The 10414-nt window shown below is 39.0% G+C and overlaps 1 protein-coding gene across 4 annotated transcripts in view; it reads left to right on the top strand.

The window, feature by feature from the left end:
* Positions 1–7879: 7879 nt before the first annotated feature.
* The window catches only part of LOC130196391 (spermatid perinuclear RNA-binding protein-like), a 54196-nt gene continuing 51661 nt past the window's right edge, over positions 7880–10414 (top strand). For 3 of the 4 annotated variants that reach the window (XM_056418469.1, XM_056418468.1, XM_056418467.1), the window contains exon 1: positions 7892–8079. The gene's annotated coding sequence lies outside the window, so the exon portion shown is untranslated. Of the gene's footprint in view, positions 8080–10414 lie in introns of all 4 variants that reach the window. The other variant, XM_056418466.1, reaches the window with a different exon arrangement.

Here is a 10414-nt window from a genome sequence, read left to right as displayed (position 1 = left end):
TCGAGTGACTGTTTATATCATTTGGAATCCAATACAAATATATATCATATGTATATATATTTATATAATATATATACGTAATATATAATATATACACGTAATATATATATATATACGATCATATATAATTAAAAAAATATATATAATATTTATTAGATATGTATAATATATATACACATATACAGGACTGTCTCAGAAAATTAGAATATTGTGATGAAGTTCTTTATTTTCTGTAATGCAATTCAAAAAACAAAAATGTCATGCATTCTGGATTCATTACAAATCAACTGAAATATTGCAAGCCTTTTATTCTTTTAATATTGCTGATTATGGCTTACAGCTTAAGAAAACTCAAATATCCTATCTCTAAATATTAGAATATCATGAAAAAGTATACTAGTAGGGTATTAAACAAATCACTTGAATTGTCTAATTAACTCGAAACACCTGCAAGGGTTTCCTGAGCCTTGACAAACACTCAGCTGTTATAAATCTTTTTTTTTACTTGGTCTGAGGAAATATTAACATTTTATGAGATAGGATTTTAGAGTTTTCTTAAGCTGTAAGCCATAATCAGCAATATTAAAAGAAAAGGCTTGCAATATTTCAGTTGATTTGTAATGAATCCAGAATGCATGACATTTTTGTTTTTTTAATTGCATTACAGAAAATAAAGAACTTTATCACAATATTCTAATTTTCTGAGACAGTCCTGTATATAATTATATATGTATACATAATATAAATATATATATTTATATAATATATATACTGTATTTATATATATATATATAATATGTATATTATATATATATATATACACACATCTATCCATTATCAATACCACATAGGGCGAAGGCAGGGGACACCCTGGACAGGCCGCCAGTCCATCCAGGGCACAAATAGAGACATACAACCATTCACTCTCACATTCACACCTATGGGCAATTTAGACATCAATTAACCTGCTGCATGGCTTTGGACTGTGGGAGGAAGCTGGAGAACCCGGAGGGAACCCACGCTGCCACTGGGAGAACATGCAAACTCCACACAGAAGGACCGCCCAGACCGGGAATTGAATTGAATTGAACCCACGGCCCTCTTGCTATGAGGCGACAGTGCTAGCCACTACACCACCGTGCAGCGTATATATACAGACATATATATATGTATGTCTGTATATATATGCTATATATATATAAAGGGCCGCTAGGCACACAACACGCCAACGCTCCCACGCGTCCATCGTGTAACCAGCTGCGAACGTCCCGGAAGGACAGGCAGGTTCCCCGAACCCGAGCTTCTCATCGAGAAGATGGTGTCAATTGCGTTGAGAGACCAGGGGCCGGTATTTCAAAATGATCCTCCAGGATTAATCCTCCTGGATTAGATTAAATCCTGATCAGATCCCAAAAACGGGTATTTCAAAGCAAATCTGATCCTGAAGATTCAGATTCGGATTTGGGAATCCAATCCTGCCTTTTATCCGGATTAAACACTGCTGTTGAGTATTTAAAAACTTTAGTGGAAAATCTGGATCAGTTTGATCCTAAAAATCAGGATTACCCTGATCCCACCTCAGAGGTGGATTTGAGGGAGATTACATGAAAAGGTTGGACCAGCCAAAGTGTAACTGCTCCCAAAGTTCATTGTTTGATACAGATATAGCTAGACTGCTGTTTGATCAATGTTTATTTTCTTTGCACGTTCCTTTCTTTTTCAGAAAACACAGTGAACAATTTAAGTAAAACAAAAATACAACGTATTAGTTGAAAATCAGTCAAATGTATTTAGTAACATGCATTCAGCACACACACTTAATGTTCATAGCCAAAGCTTAAACGGTTATGGCATTTGGAGCAGCTCTGTGTTAACCGGCTGTCTTCTCTTTCCACAAACATATTTAAAGAGAACACATATTAAGGTTGTATCTCTGTTGTTGACAACTTAATTGAGTTTATTTTGTATAGCCCATTATCAGAAATTACAAATTTGCCTCAGAGGGCTTTACAAACTGCACATAGACATCCCTGTCCGAGGACCTCACATCGGAGATATGCACAACACATTTTAAAATCTACACCCAATGCATTGCGAGTAAATGCATTAAAATGTGGACCGCGACATACAGACGCTAGCCTCTTTACTAGCTTGTTAGCTCCTTAACACAGAAGTCAATGGAGCAGCGTTAGCTCGCGTTAGCGCGAGCTCTCCTTTCAACTTTGTGCGGCTTTACGTAATTTGTTAATTTAATATAGTGATTGTCTTTCATCTCGTTTTAGGACGCATCAACACTGACCAATATTATACTTAGGTGGAGCGAAGTTCCAGTTCAATGACTCCTAATTGGGTACTTGACAAACACACAATCTGGCAATGAATGATAATGTAATGAAATTAAAGCTTTTCATTAGGGGCTTCCAGGTACACACACAAACACACTCACACACACTCTCTCATGTTGTTTTGAAGTGGGGCTGGCATGGTGCCCACCCCTTGATTCACAGTCCAGTGGGAAAAAACATTCTGTCACAAATGGAGGGGTGGGAGGTCTCAGGCAACATGTCTCCTATAAAGCAGTGTGTGTTTGCCCTAAAACAAAAGCTTAGCTACGTGGTTACGCTACATGGTTACGCTACGTGGTTACGCTACGTCGTTACGCTACGTGGTTACGCTACGTGGTTACGCTACGTGGTTACGCTACGTCGTTACGCTACGTGGTTACGCTACGTGGTTACGCTACGTCGTTACGCTATGTTGTTACGCTACGTCGTTACGCTATGTCGTTACGCTACGTCGTTACGCTACGTCGTTACGATACATGGTTACGCTACGTCATTACGCTACGTCGTTACGCTACGTTGTTGTATGTTAAGTTACGTTGTTACATTACATTTTTCAATAAGTTGTTGCATTGTTACATCAACACATAATCGTACGATACATTGTTACTTTATCTTAATGTTGTGATATATTCTTTCAAATTCTGCTAATAATAATCTGGTATTAGCAGAAGTCTTCAGGTGAGAATGAAACTATGAAACAGTTCAGACTGCAACTCTGTAGAATATGTGACATAAATATGTTATTAAGGCCTGAAGACATGAACCAGAAACATGTTTTACTGCTTCAATAAACCTCCAGGAGAAGATTCATGTCCGGGTATTAAAGCAGCTTCTTGTTGATGCAACGCAGCAACGCAACAACACAACGCAGCAACACAACGCAGAAACGCAGCAATGCAGCAACACAGCAATGTAATGAAGAAATGCAACGCAGAAATGCAGCAACGTAACAACGCAACACAGCAACGCAACGCAGCCATCCAACGCAGCAATGCAATGCAGCAACACAGCAATGCAACGCAGCAACATAACGCAATCTGTTGCTTCTCTGGCTGTTGAGTAGAAGCTGACAGACCATCATTACATCGTCTCCATTATTTCGTCTGCAGCTGCACACATTTCATTTTCACTTTCGTCCTTTGAAACACAAAAACTCCTCTGAGGAATGTTTCTAAGGAATGTTGTTGTTGTTGTTCCCCCTTGTTGCTGGAACTCTCATCGTTTCTATTCTGATCCGTTTGGTTATGTTTCTGCCACGTGGACCAATTAGAGCCCCAAACACAGCCGGATAACTTTATCGGATCAGGAGGATTTCAAAACAACATTAGTCCTACAACAAGAAACAGGAGTTACATCCTCGGAGTTACTTCATTTCCTTTTCAATTGTTCTGTTCATAAATAACTGCATGTAGTAAAGTACAAGAACTTCATAAATGTCAATTACTAACTTGTATAATATAATATATATTATATTATATTTGAAAACCCTTCCATCACAACACACACATCAAATATCTTTAAAATACTGTATATGTGTTATAAATATGTATAAATGATTATTTAAAAAAAGATTTGATTATTAGGGTTTTTTCCACTAGGTGGCAGCAGAAGTCCTGATAAACGAGAGAGAGAGAGAGAGAGAGAGAGAGAGAGAGAGAGAGAGAGAGAGAGAGAGAGAGAGAGAGAGAGAGAGAGAGAGAGAGAGAGAGAGAGAGAGTCCTCAAGTCCCTGGTTCATATGTGGTCTCCGGAGAGCCCCCTGAAGACCTGGTCTTGGCTGCCGGAGTTTTTTCTTCCTCATCTGAACCATCTGTGAATGAACACGACATGTCTGACGAGATGTCGTCACGTCTTCTTTACCACAAATAAACACAGAACATGAGGACATCTGGTGGATCAAATTAAAACGTGTCCCTCCGACTCACGGACGCCATCTGGCCCGCCGAGCTGCAAACAGCCTAATTTATGTCCATTTTTCCTCCTCCTCCTCTCTTCTTCTTCTTCTTCTTCTTCTTCTGCTTCTTCATCTTCTTTACCCCGTTGAAGTGAATAAATGTCGGATTGCTGCAACATTAATTCAACGCACGCCGTCCACGCTTTGGCGCAGGTGGTTCCGATTGAAAAAGAGTGTGGGTCAGATTCCGATCCATTGCGGGAGGGGGGGGGGGGCATTATTCATGGCCCGCTGCCCTCTTATTACTTTGTGTCAGCTCCACCCAGCATCACCGTGGAAGACACCGCAGCCAGAGAAAGAGCTCTGAGCCTGTAGCATGAAAGTACGCTCGCATTTGCACGCTAGCTAAGTAACGAGCCGGGACTCTGGGACGATAGTTTCTGTTCACGAACAACGACCAGCTCATAAATATGTAGTTTTCATTCCTCCAACTGGTGGCGCCGTATCTTTTACCGACTGCGTCTCAAATCAGTCTCAAAACGTTGCATTTTGGGTCTTTTTTCAGTCGCGGGTCAACGCACGCTTCGGTTTGCGTGTCGATTACACCTCGTACATTTTTGTTGCCGTCCTTCTTCTTTTTGTTCTCTTATTTTATTCCAGGTTTGGTTTTCTCTTCTAGAGGCGGAATCGAACGCCAGCCACCCCGTGGCACCCTGAAACCTCCAGAAGCAAAATGAATGGCGAGCAGTAGCGGGAAGAAAAGAACTACACAGAAACATCAGCGTTAAAGCCGCCGGCCTCCTTTCTCTTTCTATTTCTTTCTCTTTTTTGTTGTTATGGCGCACTCTGAAACATTGATGAGCCTCCTTGTTCGCTGTCTCCGATGTTTGACTCTGGCTGATGAGCGCTGTGGCGGTTGAGGCTATTTACTGGGAACAGAAAGCCTTGGGGGAGGGGCGGCCATCTTACTGCTTGTTATACGCCATCTTTGTTGTTTATATCAAACCTCACGTAATTAATGAATTATACCCAGCGCAGTTTGTTTTGGTCAAACGGAGTTCATGGCATAACTTAGGAGTCACGGTTATTTATCACCTGCTGATTTAGCAAAACCGACTTCCTTCTGTGCATCGAGATTATGCCTGAGAAATGATCCTGTCAGATTTAGCAGCAAAACAACATTAATCAACAAATTGTAGAATAATTTAATATGTTTGCTATTCATCAGTAAATAATCAATATTTTTTACTTGACTTGTTTCCCAAAGAAATGAAAACATTTCAAACAGAAAGTTTATTCAGAGAATTTATTTGCACACGGTACCCTGGTGGTCATGAGAGAGAATGCAGCTTTAACACATGAAGCATAGATTACACAATATGTAACCTGTGACCCGATCCAAATGAAGGTGGGCGGGGCTTAACAAATGGATATTTTAAAGCCACAGTTTCTTGTTCCACATCTCCGCAGGAAAAGTCTGACACCACGCCAGAGAGGAAGTGTGAAAACCACACAATAAAAAAGTGTGTTTGTGTGTGTGCTTTTAAATATGAGAAAAAACGGTTTGTTTTGTTTTCTTAAAGCTAGAAAAGAGACGTGGAGGCACAACGGGAGTAAGGCGGAGTGAGAGACAGGGCGAGACAACAGGAGTGAGACCTGGTGACACAGCAGAAGTGACATGGCAGGAGTCTAAATGGTCACTTACGTTAATTAATCAACACTCTGACGTTTGAGTGGCAGCTAAATGAAGCCGTTTGGTTAATGTGTAACGTCAGACAGACGCACGTGGTAGTGACTCACCAGCAGGCTTTCTCTCCTGTTACCTGAACTTCTTGCACCTGAGAGGTGTCCCTCTGCTGCTGGTTCGTGTAATCAAAAACACCAATCAAGACAGTTGTATATTAAATATATATTTATATATCTATATAATATATCATATATATATTTATATATATTTATATTTAGAGACACTACCATTTTAGCCAGAATCAACACAACATGAATTTTCCTCGCAGTAACTTCAAAGAACCAAAAGTACTATCATGCAGAATAATGTTTTATTGTATTATACTAATTGATGCATTCATGTGTTTAAGTTACATTTAAGAATGATAACATCTTTGTATTTTTATTGAAGAAACATTTTAAATCTAGCACTTAAACTACATTTATTCTATTTTAATCTCTGCAGCAGACGAAACTTTGAACAATCTTCACACCTCGGCTGAGATCTTTCACACAGCTCTCGTTGTTCTTTTCTGGTATGCAGACGAGCTTCACGGGGAACGCTTCCACACTCCACAGACTACTGCACCAGAGTGGAGTTACTTTAAATAAATGATCAAGGACAAGTGCTCCTGTTTAATCGGTTCTTTCGATTATTATCACAGCATTCAGAGACTCATTTATACACATTTAATAATACAAACTATATATTATGAAGATTTATGCAGAGGGGTTAGTTCACACAGCATTCAGAGACTCATTTATACACATTTATTAATAAATAGAGATATTATAAAGCTTAGAATGAAACAGAAATGATAAATTCCTTCAGTAGCCTACAAACCTTTCACTCTAATAAACTTGCAACGCAACATATAATCATCTTAATGTGAGTAATGATGTGCGGAGATTTCATGGTGATATCTATTAGTTATGTTTTCTTTTACCATTAATCTGCTTTTACCGGCATTCTGACAGAAGGTATAATTGTTGTTTTATTTACAGCTCAGCGCCATAAGACCATAAGACCTGCACTCCCTCTGCCACGTCTGCAGGGAACTCCGCGTCCACAGTTTTGTGTTTGTTGTGCAGGAAAATCCCAAAAATCCTGAAACCGCTCAATAACTTTCTGTGTGAAAAAGCCACGCAGACCCAATTCAAACCTCAATATACGAGGAAAACAACTACTTGAGTGTTTGTTTACTAAATGTCAGCAAAAAAATAATGAGGCCTGCAGTGGGCTTATATGTGTGGAATAAGTACTTTATTATTTGGAGAGAAATCGATAAGTTGGTCAGTGACAAAATTCATCTTTTAATGATGAATTGATCAACCTCATTATTTATATTTTTTTTAATGTAAAGAGTCCTTTTCTCGGGCTTCTCGAAAGTGAATATTTGTATTATGATAAACGTTGAGCTTTGAGCTATGGAATAATTCCTTTCATTAACTTGGGATCTTTTAAACTTTTTCTTTTCACCGTGTTCTGTCATTTTATTGACGGAAAAACAATTAATTCATAAATGAACAACAGCCCTGATCAGTTGTAGACATTTTTTTATTTTTTTGTTTTGTTTATTTATTTAGTGGATAGGCTGTTTCTAACTTACTTTACTTAAAAATGGCAGCCAATCCGTTAAATAACCACATTAAATTAAATCGGTATATATATACATCTGTGTATGCATATATATGTTTATATACATGTGTATATATTCGTGTAAATATACATATATGTGTATAGTTATAGGTATGTGTAAAGCTTGTCTCGTCTTGTCATGAGAGACGATCTTTGTTTTCGCAGTAGCGGTTGGTGCGCGCATGCGCAGCCGCAACCTCCGCTCCCCCACCTCCCTCCCTCCCACCGCGCGCTGACAGCAGGCTGGCCGGAGAGACCGTTCGCTGCCGTTGTTGTTGCCGCTTCCGCCGTCGGCTTCACTCCACGTTGCCGTGAGTGCGGAATACAAACTGACTCCGCAACTGGACTTTAACAGAAACAACCCATAAAGTCTACATTTTATTTCTTCTTTTTCTGGAGGCTTTCGGACACGCTGACCGCGGAGCTCCCGTATCTCCTCCTCCTCCTCCCGGTGGTGAGAGGGCTGCCAAGGTGAAGGTAAGTGTCCGCTTTTGGTGACAGTTTTTCGGTGCAGAAGGAAGAGAGAGAGAGAGAGGGAGAGGAGGAGAAGGAGGAGTAGGGGGGATGCACGGAGGTGCTGCTGCCGTGTTGCTGCGTCCTAGCGCGGCTCCGTAACTTTCATCCTCCGGTCACTGTCTGGATGAAGTACTGAAGCCCTCTCTCCCCTAACGACCGGCCGTTGGTCTCTAACGGCCGACCGTTAGTCGCTGACCGTTGGTCAACGGTCGTCCCAGCCGCAGCTCGCCCTCCGTCCTGAACGCGGCTTTTTAAAAAACGTTTAAAGGGCAAATACTTTCCCGCTCAAAGACGACATGTTATTTCTGTTACAATGACACACAAATCAAGTTTATTGTCTTGATTTTTAATTACATTTAAATGGTCTGAATTTTGTATAGCCCCAAAACACAAATTACAAAAGGGCTTTCCAATCTGTACACCTATGACACCCTCTGACCTTTGACCCTCACATCACAGTTGGAAAACTCCCCCTAAAAAAACAACCTTTATTAAGTTCATTGTCTTTATTTTTAAGTGCACCTGTTGTGTGTTAATTTAGAAGCAGCACACATGTAAGACCCTCGCACTGATTGAATTCATCACATTCATACATAATAATAACATATAATAACTTCATATTTAGACACATCAATGCAGTTTATTTGTGTTTTTAGAGTATGCGTTCAAGGATATGTGAGAAGAAATATTAAAGGTACTTTTTCTGAATACAAATTTCCATTGAAATGACTGTGACAAAAATATACTAAACATAATCAGTGTGTCAAATCAAAAGGGCAACTTGTAAATTGAATTCGGTCCACAAGGGACGGATAGTTTTGTCGACGTACTGATCTCCTTACAGGAAGTGACCATATCTGGACTAATGAGTGACATAGTGATAGTATTTGTCTATGGTAGAGACTTCTATACAACCAGAGGAGTCGCCCCCTGGTGGTCAGGAGAGATAATGCAGCTTTAACACATGAAGTATATACTTCTATACAACCAGAGAAGTCGCCCCCTGGTGGTCAGGAAAGAGAATGCAGATTTAACACATAAAGCATAGACTTCTATACAACCAGAGGAGTCAGGCAATGTGTCAGTCATTTCATATCTCAATAACAATAAATATCACAAGATATAGTTTTTTTGTGACTTACAAATAAAGAAAACATATTTATTGTAAAAAATCTAGTCTTGATGAAATAACTACATGGCTTTGTTTGAATTAAATGGTTTAATTCTACTCATTTAATTAAGATCTTGAGTGCAAAATAATCACATTGCCTTAGACATTTAAATGAGTGTATTGTTGTTGTTGTTATCAATTTAAACAGCTTCAGTTAACATTGTGTGTTACGATATCTCGATATGAGCTCATCCCCATGTGGTCCCATTGAAAGACGATAAATGATCATTTATTGGAAGCGTTACAGACTGGACGTTGCTTGTCTTTGATGCTTTGATGTATTGATTTGACGTGTCGGGGGTCATTTCTAATGAGTCCAAGAATAAATCACCTTAAAATATTATGGCATTGATGGTTGATTCTAACGGGAGATATAACGGTTCACTATGTGAAGTCCATTGCAGTCGATGTCTATTTTGACAGGAAATGATTTAACTGGTTTTATGATAATCAATAATGTGTTTCAAGTCACGGGTCGCGAGCTGTTCGCCAGCTGTGAGAGGTGGAAACAAGTGACAGGAGGACAATTACAACTTAATTTCATCCCTATCATATGATCTCTATCTGTCATGTGGTACAGAACGAGGCTCAGGACTGGTTGGCCTTGCTCTTCAATATTGATTATCTTATCAGATTTAGATATGGGATTTAATCAGCTTCATTGCTATAACTCTATATTGATGAAATAGGTTTTTAATTGGTCTTTGTTATGTGGGCCAGATTGTGGCCTCCATGCTACTCTATGCCAACCCCATAGTTTATAAGACAATATAGAAAACATACCAATAAGTAATATATAATAAGAAAGGAATACAATACATTTATTGATCCCTAAAAAAGACTGATGGTGTTATTTTGATTGAACATATTTAGCAAAATATCTAACTAATAATGTTCTGTTAGGTTTAGGACAAGATGGAGTAACACTTAGTTAGATTTAGGGTAAGATAGAAAAATAATTAGTTTGGTTTAACAAAGATGGAGAAATACTTATATTATACTTATATAAAAATACTTAGTTAGGTTGAGGAAAGGATGGCTAAATACGTAGTTAGGTTTAACAAAGATAGAGAAATACTTAGTTATAACAAAGATGGTGGTTTGGGTTGAAGTAACCAGCAGAGT

This window comes from Pseudoliparis swirei, chromosome 7 (assembly GCF_029220125.1).
Source record: "Pseudoliparis swirei isolate HS2019 ecotype Mariana Trench chromosome 7, NWPU_hadal_v1, whole genome shotgun sequence".
NCBI lineage: Eukaryota > Metazoa > Chordata > Actinopteri > Perciformes > Liparidae > Pseudoliparis > Pseudoliparis swirei.
This window is presented reverse-complemented; position numbering and strand designations above follow the sequence as displayed.